At 35.2% G+C, this 9,038-nt stretch overlaps 1 protein-coding gene across 3 annotated transcripts in view; it reads right to left on the reverse strand.

Moving 5' to 3' along the window:
* Positions 1–9,038, reverse strand: part of LOC110465746 (sodium-dependent phosphate transporter 1-like) — a 76,792-nt gene that overhangs the window by 26,630 nt on the left and 41,124 nt on the right. The window contains exon 1 of one of the 3 annotated variants that reach the window (XM_021521783.1): positions 7,560–7,635. The exons of the other annotated variants lie outside the window; for them this stretch is intronic. The gene's annotated coding sequence lies outside the window, so the exon portion shown is untranslated. Of the gene's footprint in view, positions 1–7,559; positions 7,636–9,038 lie in introns of those variants that run through there. 3 annotated transcript variants of the gene reach the window in all.

The following is a 9,038-nucleotide window of genomic DNA, read 5'->3' on the forward strand; positions in this document are numbered from 1 at the left end:
ATTTTGTCTCGCCGCGACGAAGTAGTTGAAGCGAGACTAAGGTGTTGCTTTTGCGACGACGGAGGCGGCGACGGTGACGTCAACAAGTTTTTGCGTTTAAATTAATTTCACTGAAAGTATAAGTGCTACACCTACCAAACTTTAACCATAGATGCATCTTAGGTATTACATCTCAACACATGCATCAAATCTTGGATGCGACCTACTTTTCATGGTCCATTAACTTTGTCAGCATCTCCATCAACATTAAGTTTTTGTGCATTGATGGTCGAAGCGGGGCACAGGCGAGACCTATCAATCCGAATGGCTTGTTATTTTCGATATACGTTTTGTAGTTATCGTCAAACTTAAGCATATCAATGGAATATTTTAGAAGAAATCACGTGGTCAAGTAAATTTGAAATTCTATCGTGTCAACACCGTTTCGTGCATATCATAGAAAACAACTGCACTTTAAAGAAACAAAGATGACCTGAAAACGGACGTCAGACTTTTTTGTTCTGGTGCATCTAGTTTGGCCTAGTTCCAGATAAAAAATATGCAAGCTGTTAATCAAATAATACAAACTAATGGATAACAGAAACTATGAAGATAAATAATATGAACCCGAAAAGACTACCGTGACACAATGTTCACACTCTACTAAATAGTATTATGGGATATGTATGATAATGTTATGTCAAAAAAAATAACGTAGTCTCTTGTGAGTTCTTATGCAATACACACGCGTCACGGATTGATAATCACACACATATGCACGTGCATGGGATGTCGTAACTAATACACAAAACACATGTTAACCTACATGATAATAAGGCGTTGTGTGATCTTAATGACGCGGTAAATGAATACGACAGTCATATATTAAGACAGGTGGCACTTTATTATCATAACGAGGTCAAGTTCAAAGCATCACTCCGTTATGTAGGCTTATTTATTGTGACTAGAAGTATTTGTGCCAATTCGTAACTTCGCTTTTTAAGACATTAAATTTCTGCCTAAAATGCCTCGAATAAAGGAATAAACGACATTTATCACATTTTCTCGAGTGAAATAAAGAATATTATCAATTTGATAATAGAAATTCACTACAGTGAAACTTCCTTTTTTCATGGTTTGACCCATCAAAACGATACTTTCTATTCATTGCAGTCAATGCCGTAGATTTTCAGTGTCAGTTGCAGTTAAAGCGAAGGAAAGTCTAAATACTCGGTACTGCATTTTGACGAGGATTTACTCGGCAAATCTGTGCCTAGAAATAACACGTTTTTCTTAAAGAAATGAAATTTTCGTTAAACGTAAAATAACGAAATAACATAGTCTTGGGAAGGGAAGCTAATAAGTTAGTATTATTGCATTTGTGTGTTACAATTGAAAAGTCGTACGCTCCTCTCAATTGATAACAAACACAAGAGTTTAGTTCATTGGTGTTTATTACTTATCCAGTAGATAAACCTTAAATACAATTTATCAGTATTAAAATATATGAGTCGAACTTCGTACGAAAATAACGTCATAGATGATAGATATACAATAAATGCGAAACTATGTCTACCTACACTATTTAGTAATACTTTCGCTTTACAAGCTTCGACGTTATTATTAAGACTAATTATACATATTTAATGGTGTCTTCGGTAATAACAAATATAGTTCACGAGCGTGGCTAATATTTTAATATTATAATAAGTATATTTGTTATAACTGAAGACACCATTCAATTTTCTATTTATTACATTTTTAAGCATAAAACATGAAAAATGTAATGCATTGAAAAGGGTGGGAATCAGAAGCGTAATAATTAGCGCCATGTTCTAATGACGTCACGCTTGACAACAAGGCTGCGCGCCATTTTGAATGGGATACTCAACGCAATTCTGCTATTTTCTGGTATGAATGCTTATAAAAATGTTATTTATTGTATATTTATGTAAATACTTAAGTGTGTGTACCAAACATTTATCATAACAACAACTTATTCTACCGTCGCTTCATTTGAATCTGAACAAAAAATCGTTGCCTTTGAATGCAGCGAATAGAAGATGCCGTTAAGATTGGTCAATACCAAAAAGTGATATTTTTACACTGTGAAAATATCACTTTTGAAATTTGTCACCGTGTGAAAGATATCAGTTTTATCAAATTGATATAATCCGATAATTCACTGGCAAAAATGTGATAAAGTATTATATTGCACTGTGCTAATGTTCATTTACGCATTACTACTAAAATGATAATGACTTATAATTACCAGAGGCCTGGAAAGGTCCGTCTTGCTCTGACGGCAGCACAGTGCAGAGTGTGGATACGACACCCAGAGTATGAAAATACTCGTGCAATCGCATTCGCTCGACCTTACACGTATTCGTTATGAAACGGGTACGATAGACAACACATACAAGTAAACATGTTGACCTAGTGCATCGAGTAATCCCTATTACACATTCCCCCTCTCTCTTGAATGACACATAGCATTCTCAAGATGTCTTATACAATAACATGCAGATACAAAGATCGTCTCCGACAGGTGGGTATATGCTTACCTTGACATTCTTGCCAAAGGATGAACATGTTCAGGGCCATCAAATGTAAAGACTTGTCAGCTTTACAAGTCGTTAACGGAAACCTTGCTTTAATTAACTAATGATCGTCTCAAGTTATATTACAGAGACAGTTTTTAAACGAGTTTGTAGTTAACCTATTACAAACTGCTTTGATTTGTTTAACTCTCTTTCCAAACATTGGTTTCAACACTAAATGATCCCCGACGTATTGGTTTTATACTCCTTAGATGTACCTTGATATAATAGACTACATCAAGCATGCTCGGTCTTACGTAATACACGTCATTTCGTGTCGTCATTTCGTGTCGTCATTTCCGTTTTGTGTATCGGGCATTTCATGAGTGATATAAATTCTAGTTTACACAGGTTAAGGACTTTCCACCCTTCGTAATACACATGTTTTTCTTGTCGTATTTTCGTGTCGTCATTTCCGTATTGCGTATCGGGCATTCCATTACCGTAGTCTAAATTATAGTAACACCGGGTAAACAATAGTACACGTGCGTGACGTGATATGTCAACACCCGATATCGAGACTTAACTTGGAAATGTGTAATCACACGTACTTCAGAAATAAAGCTTATGATACAAAGACATTAATTAACTCACGGGAAAACACTGACATACGATCAGACGAATTCAAGAAGGTCGTATATGAGGCGCATGGAATGCAGACTGATGTGTTTTGTTTACCGACCTCACCTGTACGTATCACGTGCTAACAGTAGTTCACAAGCTCTTGGTCGCTACGACTTTTGTTGTCGAGCGAGTTACGCTCTGTCAGATAAATCGGTTCACAAATGCAATTACAATAACTCTGTGAAAATAGTGGTTTGTAAAATATCAAGATCCCTATAAAATGCAAGTGCATGTGCGTGCACGTAATAACGGCATACCATGCGATAGCCTATGGTTACATATGTACCTGACATGTTAATATACCATGCGTAAGCAGGCTATGGAATGATGTCCAAAGTGTACATGATTGAGAGTAATTTTGTTCCATAAAAGAACAGTAAATTGACAAATAAATATAGTAATTTAATTTATTTCCGTCGTTTTTGGTATATTAAATAAAATAAGTGTCATTGTATAAATTCTATCCCTCTGCAAAAAGTTCCGATTTTTTTCAAGGTAGACAACTCTCATCAGGATCAAAATAATTGTAAAATGTAAAATAAATTAATTATAAAGACTTTGTGTGTATTTGGTTCAATTTTTCACTCTTTTTGTATGAAACTATGTGTCCTGTTTGCTTTTAGCTTGTATTTAGTAACTGTTATCCATATAATTTCAATAAAAAACGCTTTTTGTAACATGTTGTAGATATTTTATGATAAATAAAATATTTGTAGGGTTGATTAGCAATGTTTCTTTTCATTATTTTAATGTTGTAATAGTTTTGAACAATGTCACACGCTCAAAAAATGTAAAAGTGTTGAATTTGACAAAAATTCAATTTTTCGGTATTTTTTACCAAAAAATCCCCAGTTTATCGGGATGCTTAGATTTTCATAAAATCATCTCTACATAGTGACATAACCATCATGTGAAACATTCATTGAATTCTGATGGCTAATTGCGAAAGGGTGGAGCCTCCTTAAATGTACACTTCTGGTGCATTTTCCATCGGATATTGTCACATACACCATTGTTTATTGATATCTAAAGTAAGTTAAGATAACGGAAGTTTACAATCCAAGAAATTGAAATTAATGTGCAGACCAGACACAATTAGGATTCTTAAGCTTAAACTTTCCAACTTCAGCAAAAAATGATTTTATCGTAAAACGTCGGGACCGTTGGTTTCAGAAGAAAATTGTAACAAAACTTTAAACTTGTGTTACAATTAGAAACATCAATAACGTCGAATCAACCAAATCGTCAACAAAAAAGAACATACGCACCTAACAAAACGTCATCAATCCTCAAAAGCTATATTTATGTACAAAAATGTCAGCAAACATGTATTTGCGCATGTTTATACAAACATGTCAACAAGCAATGCAAAACAAAAAATGGACTGGATATCTGACAATACCGACTAGCTAGCGGAAAGAACAGCAACCAAAACGTCAATAATACAAACCGTCACTGAACGATTACTTAAGAATATTGAGAGAAGAGAGTTTTTCGTCTTTCAAAGTCTCTATTGTCTCCATATTCTGAAGTAACATGAATAAAGCGTGCAAGATTATGACAGATAAACACTAAACTTAAAAACAAAATATCTTTTAGTCACATGATCATAAAAGCATATAGCAGTATAGATACTTTAAAAAGAGGAAGGATATTTGAGGGAGAAGCTAGAGAAGAATATAGAGCAAAACCAAATTTAGTTTTTAAAAATATTACGGCAGAGGTAAATCAATATAGCAAATATAGATTTAAGAGAGAAACATCAGAATACAGACAGAAAAAAAGAAAAGAGAATAATATAAACAAAATAATAAAGACGAAAGCGATTTTTAGAAACGAAACAAACATAAGGCAAAGTCATACTTTTAGAAACATAAGAATTTGGAGAAAATGGAATCTTTCAAACAGAACCAAAAACGAAACAAACAAAAATTGAGAGCTAATCGAATTAAGAAATATGAACGTTCGAATACAGCGGTAAGAGTGATTTATAATGCACCTTCTAATGACTGTGCAGTAGAAAACTTTACAGCAAAATACCTAGAACTAGCTAGTACATGTATCCCAAATTCTAAAATAATTGTTCGCCCCTCAGATAAACCTTGGGTTTGATACTGTCTTACGTAAATATTGTCGTATATGTGACCGAATGAAGTACAAAGCATTAAGTTCAAAGCGCCCGGATGATTGGTCAAAATATAAGAGCATAAGAAATAAAGTTGATAATATGAAAAAGAAAGCTATGGCTGACGTTTTCAGTAATCCCGAATCCCTTATCAATAAATCGAAAAATGAAAATCCTCGTGAATTTTGGAAAAGTTTTTTCTCTTCTCCTGCCAGATCTATTCCTCCGTTGGATTACTCAGTTAATGGCTGTTCAAAAGTGGCATACAGTGACCAAGAAAAAGTCGAAGTTCTAAATAATTATTTCGCTTCAATTTCATGTACTGATGAATCCAATGTCACTCTACCTGATTTTCATAGAAAATGTCAAAACTCTCTCACTAATATTGTTATACATGCAAATGAAGTTTTTGATATTTTATCAATTCTTGATATTAGAAAGGCAGTTGACCCTGATAAGATCAGCCACCGTATGCTGAAGGCTACAGCCAGATGTCTTTATTCAAAAAAGGAGATGCACAACTTCCTTCCAACTATCGACCTATTTCTTTACTTAGCTGTCTGTCAAAAAATATGGAAAGGTGTGTTTTTAAGTATATTTTTAACTTTACAAGAGTGAATGATATTTTTTATAAATATCAATCTGGGTTCCTTCCCGCTCATTCCACCGTTTACCATTTAATAGAACTGTACCATAACATTGTCACTGCTGGTGATAGAAAAGATTATTCTTGTATTGTATTCTGTGACTTGTCAAAGGCATTTGACAAAGTCTGGCATAGAGGTCTACTTTTTAAACTTTGCAGTATGGCATAGGGGGTGAACTGCTATAATTTGTAGGTCCCCAAATTGTTTGTGCGGTGACGGTGTGGAAGATGCGAATCACTACTTCTTTACATGTTCAAATTTTGTTATTCAAAGACGTGTCTTATTTGATACATTGCGCGATTTAAATGTAGATTTTAATCTAGAAATTATTTTATGGGGAAATAGTGACACTTACTCCTATGATACAAACATCAATATAGTTAAATCGGTACAGACGTTTTTGAATACAGCAAAGCGTTTTGATACTACCCGAACGAACCTTTTACAATCGGCATCAAATCTGCTCCCTCTCGACTTCCTTTCCCGTCTTTCATCTACTTTCTCTTCAAATCTCCCTTTACTTTTTGTGATTAAGTAGAATTAGACAAAATACATCTACCTTATTATTATCTTGTAAATTTATCTCTGTGTACATAGTACGTCACGTGATTTAAATGTAATTCATATGCTGTATTCGTGGAGAAGAGCTTGTAAGTTGTTAGAACTTGTCTCTCATCCATTTGTCTGTTTCGACAATACAATATGTTTAAATCAATTGAATATAGCCTAGAGTATTCAAATCATCTGGAAATGTGACTTAAAATTAGCGTTTGCGTCATAGCGTAAAACTCAATATTTTGATATACCTGAACGGACCTTTTCCTTTTACAATCGGCATCAGATCTGCTCACTCCCGACTTCCTTTCCCGTCTTTCATCTACTTTCTCTTACAATCACCCTTTACTTTTTGTGATAAAGTTGATTTAGACAAAAAATACATCTACCGCATTATTATTTTGTAAATCTCTGTGTACATAGTACGTCACGTGATTTAAATGTAATTCATATGCTGTATTCGTGGAGAAGAGCTTGTAAGTTGTTAGAACCTGTCTCTCATCCATTTGTCTGTTTCGACAATAAAATATGTTTAAATCAATCAGTGATTTATAGAGAAACAAAGAAAGGAATACAGAAAGCAGAGAGAGAGATATATATAGAGAAAGCATAAGTATACCGGGTACTTTAGGAAGGTAAACACAGGAGTCTCCACCACAGCAGCCTGTCGACTGGACAGGTTTAGAAATATAATGTAAAGGATGCGAAAAACAAAGACTATACACAGAATATCAGGAGAGACAGTAGAACTGTGAAACAAGAAGAGCGTTATAGACGAAAGGAATAGATTAAGGGATACAGTTATGAGCATAGAGGAAAGAGAACGGCTGAGGAAGAAACAGAAAATTGAAAAGAAAAATGAGACTTTAGAAAGTTGAACAAAATAAGAAACACAGAAAAGGGGTATCAAGAGTTGACAAAAGAGAGACAAACAAATAAAGAATCTGTTTCTAAATAAAGAAGACGTGAAGTGGAAGTCACAGTTCTGTGTCGTCTACTGTGTCAACAAATACAAAGTTTGCTACTTACGTTGTAGACCTGTTTAAACATCCATTAACACGACATCACCAGCTGCCTAGGTGACTTGTCGACAGATGGCAAAACTTTAAAACGGCAGTGTTATTTTAGCAGAGCTATCATCAGTGACAGCATACACTATCGCATTTGTCACTCGTGCTCGTGGCCTGCACGGGGTTTCAATAAAGACCGGCGTCGACCTATTTCTTTTACCAGGTGGTAAGCTATTAGGCCTAGACCCCGCCCATAGCTGGACAGTGCTCTATAAATAGCTAGCAGCAAGTTAGAGCACATGGCTAGTATACAGCATGCATTATAAACATCATACACACTACTGTGATAGGGTATTACTTACAAGCTATGTGTTTCGTTTTCGTTTCCTTGCTTTCTTGTACAGAGTGTCAACATATCTTTTCCAAATATTTTGCCTGAACTTGAATGTACATTTTTTGTAATTTTTCTTTCCTTTGGTACTGCGTGGTGCATGTTGGTTTTGAGGATTCCAAACAGATGTATATCCACGATCAACATTTTCATTCCATTGACAGACTGCTAAGTTGGCTCTTGATCTGTATTGGTCATCTGAGAAAGCAATACGCTTGTCCTGGTAAACGTTTATCACATTGTTGAAGCTTTCTACATAAAATGTGTCTCTTCCCAACCTATAGTCCTCTGCATGCTTGAATAATGTTGATTTGGTAAGTATGCCAATAAGTAACTTTTCTGCTTTTGGATCAGTAATTCCTATCCTTGATATATCGTAGTTTGGATCTTTTTTGCATCTTGATGTTGGGTCACATGCACTGTGGTTGTTCTTGTAATGTTCCGTGACGTTTTCCAAAGATTGTCGTAGTTTTACAGCATTGCCCCCGCAGTTTCTAACGGCCCAATGCATGTGGGTGGCAACAGGTTCAACTTTGTCACTAAGCTGAAAAGACCAAGTTTTTCCTTGAAGAGAAGCTGGACCTGATGCTGCTCCTTTGAGTGCCTTTTTGACAGATTTCACACAATGCCAGGTGTCATTTTGGTTTTCGGATTCACATTCTTCTCTGATGTACTTATTAATAGATAGATTCCTGTCATGAGTATGGACTCCCACAGAGACAGTGTTGTCAGATAGATACTTATATATCTTTTCTGTTCCCAGTTTCTCATGTCGCTGAGAAACGTTGTCATCTGCTTTGGTAACATGTTGGCAGTTTATAACTTTATGTGTGCGGTCACCAATAGCAACAACACTTGTGTCCTTGGCATTCTTCCTCCATCCATGCCTGGCATCTGTCATCATATCAATACTCCCTAACCTCTCATCTTCATAAAGACCAATTTCCTCGAGGAGTGCTGTTGATGTTGAATCATTGTATTCATCCTGAATATGTTTTTGGTAAGACTTAAAGAAGTGTGATCTTATTTGCTTATTTATTTTTCCAATACCAGCACCATCAACAAATTTTGCATAATGCGAGGGCAACATTCCACTGCAGATAAAAC

This window comes from Mizuhopecten yessoensis, unplaced genomic scaffold (genome assembly GCF_002113885.1).
Source record: "Mizuhopecten yessoensis strain PY_sf001 unplaced genomic scaffold, ASM211388v2 scaffold11101, whole genome shotgun sequence".
NCBI lineage: Eukaryota > Metazoa > Mollusca > Bivalvia > Pectinida > Pectinidae > Mizuhopecten > Mizuhopecten yessoensis.